General features: G+C 43.7%; 1 long non-coding RNA gene across 1 annotated transcript; it reads left to right on the forward strand.

Annotated features, from left to right (window-relative positions):
- On the forward strand, nt 7,936-17,628 carry LOC110259273. Its single transcript, XR_002341485.1, has 3 exons — nt 7,936-9,198; nt 11,086-11,172; nt 15,458-17,628. It is a non-coding gene; the product is annotated as an uncharacterized LOC110259273 (long non-coding RNA).

Here is a 21,077-nt window from a genome sequence, read left to right on the forward strand (position 1 = left end):
ACGCAAAATCTGCTTTTGATATTCCTCAATCTCCATTTGGGTGCCCCTTTCTCTCCTCTTGGAGTGTCTTCTTCAGGTTCCGAAGTCACAAGAAGAGCATTCCAGGCTTAAGTGTGGAGGAAATAAATGGTGTTGCCTGGGTGGGTGTGGGCATGACCAGGATGGAGCATTAATAGACTGATTTGGCTGCAAGAAAAAAAAAAAAAAAAAGGTTTATAAAGGCAGAGAGAGAGAGAGTGGGAGAGTGAAGCTAAAGTTGCCTAGAGAGTCTTTGACAGTCAAGCTAAGGAATTTGTACACAGTGGCAAAGGAGCAGAGGGGTAGGTGAGAATGATGTGTGCAAAGGATTGTTTGAGGAAGATTTAATGTGTCCCCAGGGCCAAGGATGAACTGGCAGAAACAAGAGACTAGAGGCAGGGAAATCTGTTAGAAGGCTCTTACAATAGTCCAAGGAGGTAGAGGAAGCAGAGAGAAAGAGAGGAAAAATGGAAAAGAAAGAAGGGTGGGAAAGGAGTTCCCGTGTGGCTCAGTGGGTTAAGGACCCAATGCAGTGTCCGTGAGGATTCAGGTTCGCTCTCTATTCTCGCCTGGTGGATTAAGGGTACAGTGCTGCTACCAAGCTGCGGCATGGGCTGCAGATGCAACTCGGATCCGCTGCTTCTGTGGCTGTGGCATAGACTGCATCTGCAGCTCAGATTCGACCCCTAGCCTGGGAACTTCCATATGCCACAGTTGTGGCCATTAAAAGAAGAAGAAAAAAAAAAAAATTGGTGGGACAAGCATTATGAAGGCAGACTCTCAGAAGTCCATATATATTAATGACAGTCATCTTAGACGGTATCAACAACAGGATTTCGAGGATGCTAATGAAGCAAAGCTCCACAAAGATGAAGCCTCTCCGGGGCTTTCTTTGGGAAAGGCCATAGAGATTGTTTTGGCACAGTAGAAAACTGACCTGAGTACCCATGTGGCAACTGACCCGAAGAGTGCAGGAGGCACGTGGGCACACAAGTGTGTTTTTGTCCATCTTGGATAAAGATTTAAAAAAAAAAAAAAAAAAAAAGGACTTCCCATTATGGCTCAGCAGAAGTGAGTCTGACTAGTATCCACGAGGATGCAGGATTGATCCTCTGGCCTCACTCAGTGGGTTAAGGATCTAGTGTTGCTGTGAGCTGTGGTGTAGGTTGCAGACTGGATCTGGTGTTGCTGTGGCTGTGGTGTAGGCCAGTGGCTACAGCTCGGATTTGATCCCTAGCCTGGAAACCTCGATATGCTGTGAGTGTGGCCCTAAAAAGACCAAAAAACAAAAACAAAAACAAAAAAAAACACAAAACGATTTTATCACAACACTGCTAGGATCCCTGTTGTGTGCTAGGCGCTGTCCTCTTTATGATTATCTACTCACTGAGTCACTTGTCATTACAATTCTGTGAGGGAGATGCTATTATTATTTCCATTTTCAGATGAGAAAGCTGAGGTGCAGGGCGGTGAAGTAATTTGCTTCAGCTTAGTCAGTGGAGAAATGAGGATTCAAACCCAGACAATGCCTCCACATTCCATGCTGTTAGCCACTGTCCTCTGCTCATGACACTTTGTGATTAACCATAATAAAAATTAAAGTGGGAATGAGAAAGATAATCACCAACTTACTGATATGCCCAACTGGACTTTTAAAAATTCCCAAGGCTTCTCGTTTTTATTTTAAAGTTGGCTGCTTCCCCAATTTTATCCTGTGACCTCATCTTACCTTCTCCCTCAGATCTTCAATTCTTAAATACCTTTGGGGAAGCCCTGCCCATTACTATGATTCAGGTTAGATCATGAATCAGAACAGCCAGTTTAGATCATGAATCAGAACAGCCTGAAATAATCTCAAGTATGGCAGTGACAGAAATGGTATAGCATCCTTAACATAGCTGCCATGGTCATTTATTCTTTCATTAAGTGCTTCATGCATTTGTACAGGACACAACTCTCTAGTACTTAACTCTGCACAGGCCGTGGGCTGAAGGTTAGAAACGTGAAGATGAATAAGCCCTGGCCCTTACCCTTGAGAGGCTGTGGTCTTCTTCTATTGACACCCCAAGATCCCTAACCAAGAATTCCAAGAGCAACCTACGGTTGGGGATGCAGAAGAACATTCCATGGCTGTGGGAAGCAATTACCAGGGGGGGTTACTGGACGGGAGTAAGGAAACTGGAGCAGTTAGCTCAGAAGAGGAAATGACAGCCACTTCAACACTTTGTCTGAATACTCTTCTTTTCAGCCTGATAAAATGCTTATCAGCTGTTTTTCACAGTCTTGGAAGAAGATCAGTGTGGCCTATTTTACTGATATTTCAGTATATCGATGAAAGAGTTATGCGGCTTGCTCAGTGTGGGCAGGATTCTCTGTCTTCCAATTTCATCAAGCTCATTTCTATCTTTTAAAAAATGTTTGATAGATAGAGGAATATACAATGTATATCTAAGTGCAAAACATAATACTAAAATAAACATTTGTAAACCACCCAACACAATAACATTTCCACTTCTGTTAACTACTTGTGAACTTCCCACTCTCACTCTGACTACTCCCTAGAGATAACTTCTGTCCTGAATTTTGTGTTTATTAGACCCTTGATTTTTAGGGTAGTTTTATCACATGCATGAGTCCTTAAGCAAAATAGTATTTATTTTGTTTGCCTTTTTTAGCTTTTTAAAAATGGTTTTGTTCAGTGTAAGAATCAACAGTGACCTGCTTTGTCCACTGCACATTGTATTTCTAAGATTTGTCCAAATTGCTCCATATAGCTATACTTCATTTTCACAGCTGTTTATTAATTCATTCAATAAACATTGATTGAGCCCCTGTAATATCGTATTAGGTGAATATATCATAATTTATTTGTTTAGCTTCCTATTGATGGATGTTTGGGTTGTTTTCCTTTTTTTTTTTTTCATTTATGAATAATGCTACTGGGAATAGTCTCTTACATGGTGCCTGACACACATGCGCAGGAATTTCTCAAGAGTGCTGACTTTCCTACTGGGATTCATGATTTTTAGTGGTTTGTAAAATCAATTTAATAGATTCAGCCAGGGGAGTTCCCATCATGGCTCAGAGGAAACGAATCCATGAGGATGTGGGTTCGATCTCTGGCCTTGCTCATGGGTTAAGGATCCAGTGTTTGCTGTGAGCTGCGGCGTAGGTCGAAGACTCAAAGACGCCGCTTGGTTCTGGTATTGCTATGGCTGTGGTGTAGACCAGCAGCTACAGCTCTGATTCAATCCCTATCCTGGGAACCTCCATATACCACAGGTGTGGCCCTAAAAAAAAAGACAAAAATAAATAAATAAAATTATGCTTTCTAACTGTTTATTAGTGGAGTATAGAAATGCAATCTACTTATATCATCCACTACCTTGTTGAACTTAAAAAAAATTAATTCCAGCATTTTATATATAGTCTTTTGTTTTCTAAATAAACAATAATATTTTTTATAAAAATCATCTTGTTTCTTCATTTCCAAACTTATACATTTTATTTCTTGTCTTATTGCACTGGATAGGACTTCAAGTACAATGCTGGGAAGAAGAGTTGATGTGGACATTTTTGTCTTGTTCCTGTTTTTAATGTGATGCTTCGAACATTTCACCTTGAAGAATGAGGTTTGCTGTAATTATTTGGTAAAAACTCTTTATCAGGTAGGAAATTTCATTATGAATTTGTGGTAAATTTTAGCAAATATTTTTTTCTACAATTGTTTGGATAACCATATGGTTTTTCTCCTTTTATCGATTAATGTGGTGAATTATATTAATAGCTTTTCTAATGTTTTGGTTTGGTTTGGTTTGGTTTGGTTTGGTTTTCTTTATGGCTGTACCTGTGGCATGTGGAATTTTCCTGGCCAGGGATTCAACCTGCACCACAGCAGCGACCCAAGTCATTGCAGTTGTGACAATGCCAGATCCTTAACCCACTGCACCACAAGGCAGCTCCTAATAGGTTTTCTAATATCAAGTCACTCATATTCTGAGGATGAACCTACCTTGATCACTATGCATTATCTTTTTTTTTTTTTTCCTTTTCTAGGGCCGCTCCTGAGGCATATGGAGATTCCCAGGTTAGGGGTCTAATCGGAGCTGTAGCTGCTGGCCTATGTCACAGCCACAGCAAGGCGGGATCTGAGCCACGTCTGCTATCTACACCACAGCTCATGGCAACGCTGGATCCTTAATTCACTGTACGAGGCCAGGGATCGAACCCGAAACCTTATGGTTCCTAGTTGGATTCCTTAACCACTGAGCCATGACAGGAACTCCTCATTATCTTTTTTTTTATACACTGCCAAATTCCGTGTCCAGGATTTTTGCATCTAGATGAAGAAATAAGATTGGCTCCTAACTTTCTTGACCAATTTAATTTTTTTACATTCTTCCAACAGTTTTTTCACCGTGCCTAAGCACAGGTCAGTTATTTCCAGTTTAGAAGGCCTTTCTTGCCTCTGCTGGCTCCCAAATGGCCCTTCCATTCTGGCTTTCTCTCCTGACATCAGTGCACTGAGGCCTGAGTACCAACCACAGTACAGGCCAAACACCCTCCTTGGAGGTCGGTGGCAGGCCTGAAGAAGCCAAGCCCCCAGAGATCTGGTTGGTTGTCAATCCACATCCCTTCTCTCCCACTCAAAACTCACTGTATCCAAGAAGCTCTTCTTGCTTACCAGCCTGTGATCTGCTTTGAGGGTGGGAACCGTGTCTCCAGCCCAATGCCCACACACAGAAGTTGCTCGTAAGTGTTGTGTGGGTAACCAACACAATTCTGAGCACTTCTCAGCTCAGGTGACCCTGATTTTTTAAATCGTTTGTATGTTTTTTTGATGGTCTTGAGGTTTTAGGGCATGCATTACAGACACGGGCGCTGTCTCACATGACAGTGGTTATTTTGCGGATGAGAATTATGTCTACCGAGAAATTTCTTTCAACTTCCCAATTGTAGAGGCCGCCCTTCTCAGGCCCAAAGAGTCCCATCCCATCTGTGTTTTCATCCGCATCCTTCCTCACGCCTTGGAAACTCTAGGTAGGCTTCACTCTTGAAGGTTTCCAGGTGGGCATGTCCTCTGGGCTTTTATGCCACAGCCTTGCTCACGACCTTTTCCTAGCCTGCCCTCGCTCCCTCCAGCCCCTCTTCTCCAAAGTAATTTTTTCACTGTATTTTCCCTTGTGTTTAAAAGTCAAATCCTCATGAATCCCCTCTGTACTCTCCTCCTGCCCTTCCTCTTCCCCAAGAGTCATTCTTTCATCCTCTGTGCCTTTCAGATGTTGTATACACATGCCTACTTATTTATTTAAAAAAAATTAAAAAAAAAAACCGAAATACTGGAGCATCTATTTCCTAAGATCAGGAAATTCACTTACAGAGCTTACAGTACAGACATCAAAATCAAGATATTTATCATGGATACTAATATTCTAATCTATAGTTCACTTTAAAATGTCATCCATTATCCCTTTTGTTAACTTTGTTGTAACAGTTGTCATTGTTTTATAGCTATTTGTTTACTTTTTTCTGCCTCCTGTGTGATTGCATGCACAAAATGGGTCTGGGCTTATATCTTTTATCTTTTTTTTTTTTTTTTTTAAGGCTGCAACTGCAGCATATGGAAGTTCCCAGGCTAGGGGTTGAATTGGAGCTACAGTCGCCAGCCTAAGCCACAGCCACAGCAACGCCAGATCCGAGGTGTGTCTGCGACCTATACCACAGCTCATGGCAACACCAGAGGCTTAACCCGCTGAGTGAGGCCAGGGATCAAACCCACATCCTCGTGGATACTAGTTGGGTTGTTACTGCTGAGCCACAATGGGAACGCCGTATCTTTTATCTTTGATTCTAGCAGGATGACTTGTAAGTTTTTATTGTGTGTGTGTATGTGTTTAATTAGTTACTAAAGTGATATGGCTTGTCTTCAGTTCCTCTAGTCTTCCAGTGTGGCTCTCCCTTCCTCACCTGGATTGTGCTCTGGGGACCCCTACCCTCTTCCTCTCTTTCTCTATCAGTCAAAAAACTTTTAAACTAACCTCATTCTGGGCCTTGATCTGTACTAAGTAGTAAATGACTCCTGGTGGCTTATAGTGTCCTTCTTCCAGGGGTAGATATTGAAAGATAGAGAGAAAAAAAAAAAAAAAAAAAGAATAGTGCACTTCTGTCCCCAGGGGCCTGCATTTCCAGTGTCCTGTGTATTTTGCTTTTTCCCCCAAAGGCCAGCACTGTGCCTTGCATGTGCCATCTGTGCCTGCTGACTCCTGGTTTGGCAAATGGATATAAGCACGAAAAGGTGGCCCCTGAGGTGGGGAGCCTGGGGTCCAGCACTCTCCAGGCAGGCCACTTGGCCACATATGATGGCTGGACCTGATGTTTCAAACCAGGGGTATTATATTACTTCCCTTTAGCTTATTTAAAGCCAACAGGCAGTTCTGAGAAGCATGTCAGACTAAAAACTTGGACTGCTTATTTTATGACGGAAAAAAAATCGCTAAGAGACCGAGGAGAGAAATTGAAAAAGGACTGAAATTCACCTCATGGGGGTTGCCACTATTTTAAAATGCTTGACTTTGTAACTGGTATCATTTATCCCTTAAATGCTTGGGGCTTTTCAGGGAGAAAATGCTACAGAATTTATACACTGATTCCCTGCCCTCAATAAGCTTGGAATTTATGCCATGGGCCTTATTTAGCTCCTAGCTTGCCCCTGTGTCACCTAGTTCTTATGTTTATTTAATTGTGCTGTCAATGATAAACCTTTGTGGAACACCCATAATATGCATGACAATGTAAGAAGCGGGGGAATTAGGTCTCAGCAGGCTTATAATACAAGCTCGAGGAGGTCTCTCTGTTTTTCCACCTCTCTTGCTTTTTTTTTTTTTTCTTCCCCTGATGTTCAGTATGTCCATCAGCCTTCCCCTGCTCCCTCCATATCCATAAGTGCTAGCCTCTTCCCAAACCCACATTTGACCCTTCGGCCTCCTGTCCCACCTGCCTCCTCTTCCTCAGGGTGACATTTCAGGACAGGAACCCCTTCTTCACAGGTTGGGCCAGATGGTTTGATCCCAGCGGAAAGAGGACAGACTCCCTGGTCGTCCATCCTTTTCTGGGCACCAGGGCCCAGGCACTCCTAAGGCACCCTGGAATTCCAGTGGCAGAAGAGGCCCAAACCTCACCTTCCTCTGCCCACAGTGATGGGGAACCCCTCGCAAGCCATCAGTAAATCCTGCGATAGCTGGTTCTGGATAAATAAGCCTGGCTACCCGATCCCTGCAAGCTCCAGGGGAGAGGCCCGGAGGGGCTGCTCTGCCCCCAGGAATGTTCTGCTGTGGGACTGGTTTCTTGGGGATAATTAATGCTCCTTAGCCATGGCTCCAAATCAACCCGAGCCGTGGGCTGATGTTATGACACCTTGCCATATTTGTTGACACTATTTTCCTCCTCAAATTGCTGTCCTATCTTCCTGAGGTGAAGGGGAGGAGGGAGAGAGAGGTGAGGAAGGCAGGGAAAAGACTCAGGTCACGTCTCAGCCCAGAGGGGGCCTGCTTCCTACTGTGCTCTTTCTGACTTCAGTCCAATCTCCACCCCCTGGGGTTTAGGCTGCTTCCCCCCCAGGGGGTGATTTTTCACAGTGAGTCCACTTGTCCCTGACTTTCCCCTTCCAGCACTCTCTCTTTTTCTTTTTTTTTTTTTTTTGCTATTTCTTGGGCCGCTCCCGCGGCATATGGAGGTTCCCAGGCTAGGAGTGCAATCGGAGCTGTAGCCACTGGCCTACACCAGAGCCACAGCAACACAGGATCCGAGCCGTGTCTGCAACCTACACCACAGCTCACGGCAACACCGGATCGTTAACCCACTGAGCAAGGGCAGGGACCGAACCCGCAACCTCATGGTTCCTAGTTGGATTCGTGAACCACTGCGCCACGATGGGAACTCCTCAGCACTCTCTTAATTCCAGCCACTGTTTCACTTTTAAATGCACCTTAAACAGCGCGTCTTTCTTTGATTCTTTTCACCTTGCCCGTGTTTGTAGAAGGAATGATCATCCTTGATTTATGAGTCAGCCGAGCTGTGCGTAATTATTTCTTCATCTTTACTCATGGATTCTTCCATCCTTTAATCATGCTTGTTTTTCCCTAAACTGTCACTTTCTCTACATTTGTCTGGTAATGAGGCAGCTGCTGCCGTGTCCAGTTCCTGTTCCGGGGACTCAGGGGCTGAAGAGGGCAGTTAATGTGCTCAGGCCCCGCCCCTGCCCCTTCACGTTATGAATCAGCTTGGCGCTGATTGATTGTTCAGCACTTAACACTTTCCTAATTTCAGCCATTGTGTTTATTGGAAGTGCATGGACCGTGGAATACCGTGGTTCGCCTCCCTCTCTCCATCTCTCTGTCTCTCTCTCTCAGTTGTGGTTGGATGCATCGCTTCTGCTCTGTGAATGTACTTACGCACGGTGGCTGCTGAAGAAGGCTCTACACCCACCTCAATTTTACATGCTTTTCTGAGTCTCTTTTCTGAATTTTTTGTGGGCGGGAATTCTGGAATAGACATTGTGAGGTGAAGGAGGGGACTCTGGACCTAGTTTCCCAGAGTCAAGGTTCAAATCCCCGCCTTCCTCCTCCCCCTTCGTTGTGAGTGACCTTAGGCAAGTCCCTTAACCGCTAGAAGCCTAGCTTTCCTGATCCATGGAAGGGAAATACCCTTGCCTGCTCCCCAGGGTTGCTGTGAGGATGAGCAGGGACTCACGTGAGCACAGAATGGGGCAGCGCCCCAGGTGATATGCATTTCCTTCTGTTCGTGCACTTGGCTCCTTTTCCAAACTTTTGGGGTTTGTCGACTAAGAAAATCTCAAAATACATTTTGATGAGCATGGCGTTGGCCAAGTCTTTTTTTTTTTTGCCAACTTTCTCTTTTGCCAAGAAAGAACAGTATAAAAAAACAAAACAAAACAGCAACACAACCTCCGTCTATTGTCACTAGATCTCATAAAAGAATATTTGAAAGCAGAAAATAAAGAGGATATCATTTAAGAATTAAAAATGGAATTGCATACCTTTAGCTTGTGAAAACCCTCTCTGCATTATTCTCATTTATCTTATCTCACTAGGGAATGGGTGGAAACTTGGATCCATATTTGGGAACCGTTGAGCTCGTTGACAAGTCAGAAGAGCTTTCCAGGTGAGCCATTCCTCGCTGTGAACACCTTGCCCTGAGCTGGGTAGGTGTAGGTGGTGAATGAGGGACCAGCCCATTTTTCGGGGTTAATTTAAAGAACTGCTGAGGTGTGACTGCTGAGTCCAAGGGTCTTGGGACGATTAGAGAGCAAATGTGAGAAGTTGATGTGCACAGTGTAAGGTATGTTAAGAAAGCAGGGGCAGAACATTTCATGTCCAAGTTCCAGGTAAAGTAATGGTTGTATTTGCATTTGAGGTGTTTTGTGGTTGTTGCTGTTGTTTGGCAGAAGCAAATAATCAAAACTTGCCAAGTCTGTCTGAAGGGTGTTCAGGCTCAGGTTTTACTCTGCCCCTGTTCTGAGTCACTTGTGGTTTTTCAGACCTACACACCCACAAGTGTACTTTGGGGTTGAAAGAGTCCATATCTGGTGTAAGTGCAGAGGTGAATTGTTTTTGAGAAATTTGAGCTAACTCTGCTCATCTGGTTTTGCTTAGAGTGTGGGAAAAAAATCCTCATTCCTTTCTAGGAGGAAAAAATCACACACACACAAACCTACACACATCATCTGGGGGGGGCTTTATTTATTCATTCATTTATTTTATTGACATAGTTGACTTTCAATGTTGTGTTAGTTTCTGGGATAAGTGATTCATACATATATATATGTATTCTTTTTCTTTTAAAAATTGTTTAAAGTATAGTTGATTTGCAATGTGCCAATTCTGCTGTACAGCAAAGTGACCCAGTCATACATATGTATACATTCCTTTTCTTATGCTACCTTCCATCATGGTCTATCCTAAGAAATTGGGTATAGTTGCCTCCACTATATAGAAGGACTTCATTGTTTGTCCATTCTAAATGTAATAATTTGCATCTACTAACCTCAAACTCCTAGTCCATCCTACTCCCTCCCTATACATTCTTTTTCATATCCTTTCCCATCATGGTTATTACAGAATATTGAATACAGTTCCTTGTACTGTATAGTAAGACCTTATTGTTTATCTATTTTATATACAGTAGTTTGTATCACATTATCCCAAACTCCTAATTTATCCCTCTTCTACCTTCTTTCCCCTTTGGTAACTATAAGTTTGTTTGCTATGTCTGTGAGTCTCTTTCTGTTTTGTAAATAAGTTCATATACAAATGAACTTTTTTTTTTTAGGTTCCACATATACGTAACATCATATAATATTTATCTTTCTTGGTTTGACTTAGTGTGATAATCTCTAGGTCCATCCATGTTGATGCAAATGGCCATTATTTCATTCTTTTTTATGGATGAGTAGTTTTCCATTTGTGTGTGTGTGTGTGTGTGTGTGTGTACATATATTACATCTTCTTTATCCACTCCTCTGTGGATGGACATTTAGGTTGCTTGCATGTCTTGACTATTGTAAATAGTGCTGCAATGAACATTGGGGTGCATATATCTTTTCAAATTATTGTTTTCTCCAGATATATGCCCAGAAGTGGGATTTGCTGTATCATATGATAGCTCTATTTTTAGTTTTTTAAGGAAGCTCCATACTATTTTCCATAGTGGCTGCACCAATTTACATTCATCTGGAGTCTTTTAAAGTTGGGTTAATTCATACCTGGGTAGGGACCCTCAGCCAGACAGGAAATTTTGGAGGACAACAATTGATCTGGTGTTGGGAAGCAGGCACAGAGCAAGCCTTCGCCATCTCTTTGTCATGTGGGAGCACGTGGCCCTGGGCCAGAAGACTGCCCTGGGGCCCGAAGCACTGCTGACTTTGCAGAGTGCCAGTCACACCCACGTACTGTGTACTAGGTACCTCTGTGAAGCACCTCACTCACGTTGTCTTGTTGAACCCTCCAATGACCTTTTGAATGAAGCTTAATTACAATGCCGATTTTACAGATGAGAAAACTGAGGCTTCCACAGCTTTTGGAAAAAGTTCCCCGGAGTCACACCACAGCTGATGATTTACCACCGGCTGAGCCCCAGGTGAGCCCCAGCTAGAGCTGGGTTACACACACAGGCCTTTCTGCCTGGTGTTTCAACTACTAGACTATTTAGTTCCTAAAATCTTAGGTCTGACATGAGTGGGAAATGGACTTGAATTGTCCCTTCTGAGGTGGCATGTGGAAAAGGAGACATTGCCTGCCACACACACACACATACACACGCATTTTAAAAACTCTCTGAAGCACTCCTAAAATACATAGCTTTCCCCCCTTTCTTTAAGAAGGCAACCTTTCTGGAGAATAATTTATTAGCACCTATTTATCCAAAGCCTTAGAATGTTTATGCTCTTTGAGCCAGCAATTGCCCTGCTAAGAATTTTTCTGGGAGCCAGTATGCTCCAGGCGTCTCTGACCCCTGGGTCCAAAGGGTGCTGAAGTGTCCCTTCTCAGAGGGGCCCTGCCCATCCCCTCCCCTCCCCCTTTCTTGCCTTCCTTCAAAGCACTCCCTCCGGCTGAAAAGACAGGATGTAACTGTCACAGAAGGTGAATCCCATGATAGCAGGGATTTTTCGATTTGGCCCCTGCTTTAGCCCCAGTGACTAAATCAGTGTCTGGTTCATTGAGGAGCCTCAACAAAGATTCGTAAAGGAACGGATGAGCTTACGTTACATAAATACCTCAAATCTCAAACTCTGCTTGACTGGCAGTGGATCTAATCTTTCCCAAATGTCCTGCTCACCCACACTGCTAAGGTTCCTCTTGAAGTTTCCCTCGGTTGGTCCTGGTCATCACAATGCCCCTGTCAGTATATGGGGAGAGGGGGGACACCCAGGCATGTCCCTGAGACCAGAGTCCACCAACCTGGTCTCCCCAGCAGCCTCCAAGGAGCTGCTCCTAATGCATCACCTGTGCCCATTGTCCTCCTTGGCACAAATGCTGCCTCCTCTTGGATGTATCACAATAATGCCGACTGTGCCAGGACCTGGGGCTCACCCAGGGGTGAAGCAGTTTCAGGCCAGCCAGTCCACCCTGCGTGGCCGTGTTGTAGACCTCTGCCCATCTGCACAGGCAGTGAGGCACCCCCACTTTTGCCGAGTTCTGCCTGGGAGTGTCCTGCAGGTAAAGTTGCCTGAGCTCCAACATGTCCCATCTCTTTCACTGCACCCCAACAAGCAGATGTGTCACAGAGCAACTCCAGGCTCAGGGCTGCTGGGTATGGTGGGTCTACTCTTTGTGTCCACAACCTGCATTCTCTTTGAGTCCAGGTCCTGCAACTGGGCTGATTCAGGATAAGGGATTCCTTCTCTCCTCCAGCAGAGTTGAGGAGTGGGGAGGGCACATTCGAGAATCAGGAAAAGAATTTGGGGATGGCGAAGGGCGGGTGAGAGAGCAGAAGAGGCCCTGCCCCCCTTCCCTGAGAAGGGCCACCTGGGGTGAGCATGTTCCTCCCTACCTACTCCCCTCTCCTGTGGGTCCTCCTCCTGCCCTGAGCCCTCCCCCTCCCCCTCTTCCCTCTCCCCCCTCCCCCTCTTCCCTCTCCCCCCTCCCCCTCCTCGTTTTTTTCAATCTGGACTCCGTTTTGTTGTCATTTTCTTTCAATCAGTATTATCGAGGTGTAATTTACATGGCCAAAATGCACCCATTTTCAGTGCACAAAGAGTTTGGACGACTGTATAAACCCATGTAACCACTACTGCTTAGTTCCAACACCCCCAAAAGTTCCCTTGAGCCCTTTGCGGTCAGTCTCCCCCATCCATCTCCCCCAACCCCAAGCACTGATTTGTTTTCTGCCTCCATAAATTAGTTTTACCTCTTATAAAATTTCATATAGGGGTTCCTGTCGTGCCTCAGCAGTTAGTGAACCTGACTAGCATCCATGAGGACTCAGGTTCAATCCTTGGCCTCGCTCAGTGAGCTAAGGATCCGGTGTTGCGGTGAGCTTGGTGTAGGTCACAGACTCAGGCTTGGATCCTGAATTGCTGTGGCTGTGGTGTAGGCTGGCAGCTGCAGTTCTGACTGGACCCCCTAGCCTGGAAACCTCCATATGCCATGGGTGTGGCCCTAAAAGACAAGGCAAAAAATAAAATGAAATAAAATAATAAACTAAACTAAAATTTCACATAGATGGAATCATATGGAAAGTGCTCTTTTGTGTCTTCTTTCGCTCAGCATATATTTGAGGTATTTCTTTGTTGTTGCACAGAGCAGTAGTTTATTTTCATTGCTGAGTTGTATTCCATTCTCTGGAGAGAATTTAGTTTGTTTATACGTTCACTTGCTGATGGACATTTAGATTGTCTCAGTTTTTAGGCTTTTACAAATACAGCTGCTTTGATTATTTAATACTTGTGTTTTGGTGGACATTTTTTCTATTTCTCCTGGGTAAATACCTAGGACTGGAATTGCCAGTCATATGGAAAGTGTATATTTAATTTTGTAGAAACTACCAAACCATTTTTCAAAGTGGCTGCGCGGAGAAAGATTTGGTCTCAGTCTTTTTCAGTGGCTTTGTCTGTGTCAACGCCTAGCCTGGGAACCTCCATATGGCACAGGTTCAGCCCTAAAAAAAAAAAAAAAAAGTGGAGAAGAGACATAACACACTACCCCAGCCAAGTGATCAAAGTTAATATCAATCGTGATAAGTCAGGTTGACCATGTGTACTCTTCAAACAATGTGCTGAAAATGGCAGTTTATTTCTGTGGTCTTCTTTTCTAAAACATAACCCCAGTCTAATGATGAGAAGAACATCAGACAAATATCCCAGGTGAGAAGCAGTCTCCAAAAGACCTGGCTAGTATTCCTCAAAACTGTCAAGGTCATTAAAAACAAGGAAAGTCTGAGAAACTGCCGCAGTCAAGAGGAGCCTAAGTAGCCATGACATCTAGATGTAATGTGGGATTCTGTATGGATCTTGGAACAGGAAAAGGACATTAGGTAAAAAAACAAGGAAATTTGTGGTGTAGGCCTGCAGCTGCAGCTCTGATGCAACCCCTAGCTTGGGAACTTCCACATGCTGCAGGTGCGGCCATAAAAAGAAAAAATAGCAAGGAAATTTGAATAAAATATGGATTTTAGATAATGATAATGTATCAATGTTCATTTATTCCTTTTAAGAAATGTACCATGCTAATATAAGATTTTAAGGCGTTCCTGTCGTGTTGCAGCAGAAACGAAGCCGAGTTGGAACCATGAGGTGGCGGGTTCGATCCTTGGCCTCGCTCAGACGGTTAAGGATCGGGTATTGCCATGAGCTGTGGTGTAGGTCACAGACGTGGTTTGGATCCTGTGTTGCTGGGGCCGTGGTGTAGGCCAGCAGTTGTAGCTCCGATTAGACCCCTAGCCTGGGAACCTCCATGTGCCGTGGGTGTGGCCCTGAAAAGACAAAAAAAAAAAAAAAAGCCCCCCCCAAAAGATTTTAATAATAGGGAAAACTATTATTTGGTTGGGTGTGAGATATATGGGATCTCTCTGTACTAGGTTCACAATTTTTTTTGTAAATCGAAAACTGTTCAAAACTGAAGAGTTTCTTTAACTTCCCCCCCATACTGTGGGCTGCTTAAATAAATTATAGGAACTTTATAAAATAGAGTGTACGACATCCTTTGAAGTGCATGCAATAGATATTTATGTGTGAATATAGTAAGACAGTTTCAAAACGTTTTTAGAATGAGAAAAAGTCAGTAACAGTGTAGTGTGTTTGCTACAATCTCATTTTACAAATACATATTCATATGGGAAACAGGCAGAGGGCTAAGTCAACAAGCTAAGAGAGGTTCTCTCTAGGTGGTAGAGTTTCCAATTATTTAATTTATTTTCCTTTTTTGCTTACTTGTATTTTCTCATTTGTCTGTGATGGCTCAGTGTAAAAATATGATGTGATAGGCAGAATCCTAACTTGACCTCCAGTAGTCCTTCTATAATCCCTTCTTCTGCAGTGTGGGTGGGAGGTGTGGCTGTGACAGCTACCACTCCTTTGATAGGTTATGTTTGTGGCAAAGATGAGGGAATTTTTGTAGATGTAATTCAAGTTCCTAATCAGTTGACTCATTGTCCTGGGTGGGACTGACCTAAGCAGGAGAACTCTTTAAAAGAGGACTTAGCCCTTCCCTGAGATCAGAAAAGAGCCTGCTAGTTGTGTTTTTTTCTTTCTTCCTTCCTTCCTTCCTTCCTTCCTTCCTTCCTTCCTTCCTTTCTTTCTTTCTTTCTTTATTTTGGCTGTTCCTATGGCATGTGAAAGTTCCAGGACCAGGGACTGAACCTCCATCACAGCAGTGAGCAGTGACCTGAGCCACAGCAGTAATAATGCAGGATCTTTAAATACTAGGTCATCAGGGAACCACCCTGCTGGTCTTGAAGAAGCGAGCTGCAAGGAAAGAATTCTTCCAACAAGCACACAAGCTTGGAAGAGGACCCCAAGCCTCAGAGGAGACACCAACCCTGGCCACTGCCTGCACTGCAGCTGACCCTGAGCAGAGGATCCTACTAAGCCATGCTCAACCTTGGAAACTTCAAGGTCGTAAGTCTATGTTGTCTAAACCACTAGAAACACACAGCAATAGAAAACTAAGAGAGGTGGTAAAAAAAAAAAAAAGCATAAACAAAGGAAAAGGCAACTTAGGAGATAGAGGATGAGATAGCTTCATTTCCTAACAAACACGAAATGCCAGTCTTATTCAGCTTTAGGCATGTTTGCTGGATTTTTGCCACTCACAGTATTCCTACCTCCTACCTCTAAAGTCTTTCAAACAATGTAGGTAAAGTTGTTTGTATTTTATGCCAATGGATTAATGCCAAATGCTATGGATAAGAGGACAAATACTCTTAAACTAAATGTAGCTGTCATCCAGTAAACTTGAGCAAATTGGCTGTAAAGGACGAAGACAGAGAAGCTATTGGAAAATCTGTTCCTCTCCCCCCGTGGAAAGATTTCTGTTTTTTATAATATATAATCATTATTTTTAAAAAATCTAACAATAGAGACAAAATGGAAAGGTATCCTTCTAGGAAAGTCAGTTTTAAGATTAAGAAATCAATGCAAGGAGGGTATGTGAGGAGGCACTCCTTTATGTGAATGGGGGAAAGAAAAGGCTCAAGTCCCTGCACAGGCGCTGCACCCTGGTCCTAGGTGGCCCCCATAAAAGCTGCCACCACTGTCATCATTATTAAACACACACAAGCCCTTTTATGTCCATGTGCTTTCTTGTGTAGTAAGTGCCCATAGGGAAGAGATGGGAGTTTGAGAGAAACAAAATGAGAAGCTGGTAGTCCTGGAAGATGAAGGCTGACACCCATGGGTCCTTCCCATGTGGCATTCAGATCATGCTTGGCCAGACCAGGCTAGTTGGGACGGTGCTGTCCTAGGAGTCATCACGTGGCCTGAGTGTCCTTTTGACTTTAGAAGGAGCAGAAAAGGAGGCTACCTTTGAGGTGTGATTTAAAAGCTAGGGATAAAACTCTGGGCTCAAAATTATTTCAGTGACTACCTTTCACTGGACTCCAGGTCACTGCTAAAGATTCATTTGGGTGATTTTGAAAGGTTTTCTGCTTTCAAGAAGACCTTCATGAACACAGATATCCCTGGGAGACACAAAAGGGAGGCTAAACCTTGGAAAAGATTAGATGGAACCAGTTGATAGTACGAGAATGGCTAAAAAGTGAGAAGAAAGAGAAAGGGCCCAAATTCCTGGAAACAGCTTAGCCTCTCTTACTGCCTTGTGTGAACAAGAGGGGTGTGTGTGTGTTTGTGTGTGTGTGTGCGCGCGCGCCTCCACTCCTCCCTCCTGCATCCACTTCAGACATTGCTGATGGATTGGATGGTGATGCACATGCCTACTGGCCTTGAGCATCCTTCTTACACAGATTCCCCTTGCTGCCACTGCCAGTCAGCCAGGGCAGGCTGGTGAGATGAAGCCTTGCTGACCTGAAACCAGGTCCTGGGCAAGCCTTGACTCCTTGGGATAAGGACTTGAAAAGGTCATTTCAAGGCGCAGGACAATACACGAATTTTGGGGCCCCAGGATTAGTACAGTGATAATATAATTAACCACCTGAATGGTGTTGGTGATATGATATCATCTCATGTAATCCTCACAACACTCTATGAGTGCTCCCATTAAACAGACAGATCAGGAAAGGCTCAGCTAGTACATGTCGGTCCCAGGATCTCCATTTGAGTCTCCTAACACCGAGCTCATATCCTTTCCACCACCCCGTCAGAGCCTGGCTCAGGCACAGCTGTCTGAACTAATGGGGGCAGTAGTAGATAATAACGCAGAAGGAAAGCACCAAACCACTCCAAAATGGCTTTCACCCCCATCATTTTTCCCTGAGACACCCTGGCTAAACTTACCATCAATAATCCCCATGTTTCTGAATTCCCTGGGCATTAAAACACAAACAACAATTCATTAATAAATTTTCGTTTGAAAAATGCAAGCCCTTCCAAAGTACGCAGAGTAAAGGGGAGTCTTCCTTCACCTATCCGTACTAACTCTAAACCACTTTTTTTTTTTTTTTTTTTGCCATTTCTTGGGCCGTTCCGCGGCATATGGAGATTCCCAGGCTAGGGGTCAAATTGGAGCTGTAGCCACCGGCCTACGCCAGAGCCACAGCAACGTGGGATCCGAGCTGTGTCTGCAACCTACACCACAGCTCACGGCAACGCCAGATCCCCAACCCACTGAGCAAGGGCAGGGATCAAACCCGAAACCTCATGGTTCCTCATGGCTCGTTAACCACTGAGCCATGACGGGGGCTCCTCTAAACCACTTTTTAGATTAATCATTGCTAACAGCTTGCTAGATTATTCTTTTATATTTCTATGCATTTATACCCATATAAATCTTTTTTTTTTTTTTTTTTTTTTGTCTTTTTGCTGTTTCTTTGGGCCGCTCTCGTGGCATATGGAGGTTCCCAGGCTAGGGGTCCAATCGGAGCTGTAGCCACCGGCCTATGCCAGAGCCACAGCAACTCGGGATCCGAGCCGCGTCTGCAACCTACACCACAGCTCACGGCAACGCCGGATCGTTAACCCACTGAGCAAGGGCAGGGACCGAACCCGTGACCTCATGGTTCCTAGTCGGATTCGTTAACCACTGCGCCAAGACGGGAACTCCTATACCCATATAAATCTAAAGATGCAAATATACATGTATACTAATAAGATTATGTGATATATGTTGTTCTGCAACTTATTATTATTATTATTTTTGTCTTTTTGCCATTTCTTGGGCCACTCCCATGGCATGTGGAGATTCCCAGGCTAGGGGTCTAATTGGAGCTATAGCCGCCGGCCTACACCACAGCTCACAGCAACGCCAAATCCAAGCCACATCTGCAACCGACACCACAGCTCACGGCAACACCGGATCCCCAACCCACTGAGCAAGGCCAGGGATCGAATCCGAAACCTCATGGTTCCTAGTCAGATTCGTTAACCACTGAGCCACGACGGGAACTCCTGCAACGTATTTTTTAATTTCATTCTGGCTTAGGGAGCTTTCCATTTAAATGTCTATATATCTACATTATTTCTTTGCCCTGCTGCACGTAGTGTTCAATAGTACATGCCATTGTTGTCTTTCCACCAAAGGACATTTATGCTATTAGCAGTTTTTCCATTTTACGAACAGTGGTGTAGTGAACAGTATTGTAATCACCACCTCTTGTGTACGAGTGAACATTTCGCTAGTACAGATGCCTCGACGAGAAATTGCTGCGTTAAAGAGTGGTTGCAGTTTATAGTTTTATAGACGCTGTCAAGACAACCCCAAAGTTAGTCCGTTACATTTCTACCGACAACATGTGAGAGCAACCCTTCTCCCTATCTTTGCCCACACTGAATATTATTAATCTTCAAAAATCTTAACTGCCTGGTGGTTGAACCGTGTTATCTTGTTTTAATTTGTGTTTTCTGATTATTAGTGGGAATGAGCAATAGGCTCTTTGAAAATCTTAATCTCTCAGCAGTTGTTGATTCTCTCTCTCTAAAATACCCCCTTTCCTTGGATCTGTGGCAGTCCACGCCATGCTGCCCTGGCTTTGCCACTACACCTCTGGTCACTCTCTTAGTCCCCATTCCTGACTCCTCAGCCTGGCTTTAAATATGGATGTTCCTCAAGGTTTGGTTGTAATACCGGGCCCCGCCCCTACAATTACCCAGATCTGTCAATTTACATTCTCTCCCCAGATCATCTCGTTCAGACCATTTCAGCTTCAGATTTTGTCTATCCATCAATGATTCCCAAATTTTATCTCCATCCTGGCCTCTCCTCTTGCTCTAGCCCATCTATCCCGCACTTTTACTCGGATGCCTCAGGAGCAGGTTCAACTCATCATTCTTAATCTGAACTCAAGAGCTTATTCCCAGAGCTCCCTCTGTGACTCAGTGGGTTAAGAACCCAATATAGTGTCTGTGAGGATCACTTTTGATCCCTGGCCTCGCTCACTGGGTTAAGGATCTGGCCTCGCTGCAGGCTGTGGCATAGGTCGCAGATGTGGCTCCATCCCGCATGGCTGTAGCTGTGGAGAGGGCCGACAGGTGCAGCTCCGATTCGATTCCTAACCCCGGAACTTCCATATGCCTCCGATGCGGCCATAAAAAGAATTTAAAAAGAGTTTATTCCTGCAAACCAGTCCTTCTTTAGGACTCCCACCTCAATGACTATCTCGCCAACCTCTAGTTGCCCAAGAACAACCTTAGGCGTCACCATTGGTGGTTTCTTTGCCGTTATCCCAGTGTTCAATTCTTTCCAAGTCCTCTTGGCTCTTTGCCCTAACTGTCTCAGAAAGGTGTCCATTTCTTTCCATTTCCCCAGGCCCCATCTCCCCAGAACTTTCGCAGTGGCTTCCTAACTGGCTGAATCTCTGCTTAGCTTTGGCCAGTGTCTGTTCTCTACAAGATAAACAAAGTGATTTTCAAAAAGCAAGTCTGATCATGTCATTCCCTACACAAAGATACAGCCACCAGCTTGTTAAACACAAAATTGTTTATAATCGTTGAAGGAAAAAAGAAAAGAGGGAAAAGAAGAAATAACTTAAATATTCAACAATAACAGATTGATTAAACACATTTAGTTCATCCATTTGATAAAACAACATGTAGACATTTTTAAAAATAGTGTAGTCCTAGTAAATCAACTATTGTTCAATTAAAAGAAGAAAAAGGAGTTCCTTGGTGGCCTAACTGTTAAGAATTCGGCATTATCGCTGCTGTGGCTTGGGTTCACTCCTTGGCCCGGGAACCTCCACATGCTGTGCATGACCGAAAAAAAAAAAAATGTAGTTCCATCAAATATTAAGGATAATTGCTATTAGTTTAAAATTTAGAGTAGTGGTGACTGAGAAATATAGCATGAACCTCATATACAATTAAAATTTTTCTAGTAAAGTAAAAGATAAAGTAAAAAGAAATAGATAATTAATTTTAATAATATATTTTATTTAATTCAGTATATCAAAAATATTATCATTTCAACATATAAACATTATTGATGGGATATTTTGAATTATTCTTTGAACTCTAGTGTGTTTTACACATCACATCTCAATTCAGATGCTAAATTTTTATCAGAAATACTGATTTCTGAAGACTTAGGTATCATGAAATTGACCATTGAAAAGTAGAATGACATATCTACGTTGTTCCAAACATACATAAAAGATTTCCAGTAACTGAATTGAGGATTAGTTTGTCTCTTTGGTCCATGCCCAAGGTATGTGGAATTTCCTGGGCCAGAGATTGAACCCACACCACAGCAGTAGCCCAAGCCGCTGTAGTGACAATGCCAGAATTGAGGATCAGTTTCTAAATTTAAACGTACATTAAATCAAGTTAGAAATTCAGTCCTCAGTTGCAGCAATCACATTTCAAGTGCTCTGTTGCCTACATGGCGAGTAACTACTATATTGGATAAAGTGGTTTTAGAGTAAGGTAAAGACTGCAA

This window comes from Sus scrofa, chromosome 2 (assembly GCF_000003025.6).
Source record: "Sus scrofa isolate TJ Tabasco breed Duroc chromosome 2, Sscrofa11.1, whole genome shotgun sequence".
NCBI classification, from domain to species: domain Eukaryota; kingdom Metazoa; phylum Chordata; class Mammalia; order Artiodactyla; family Suidae; genus Sus; species Sus scrofa.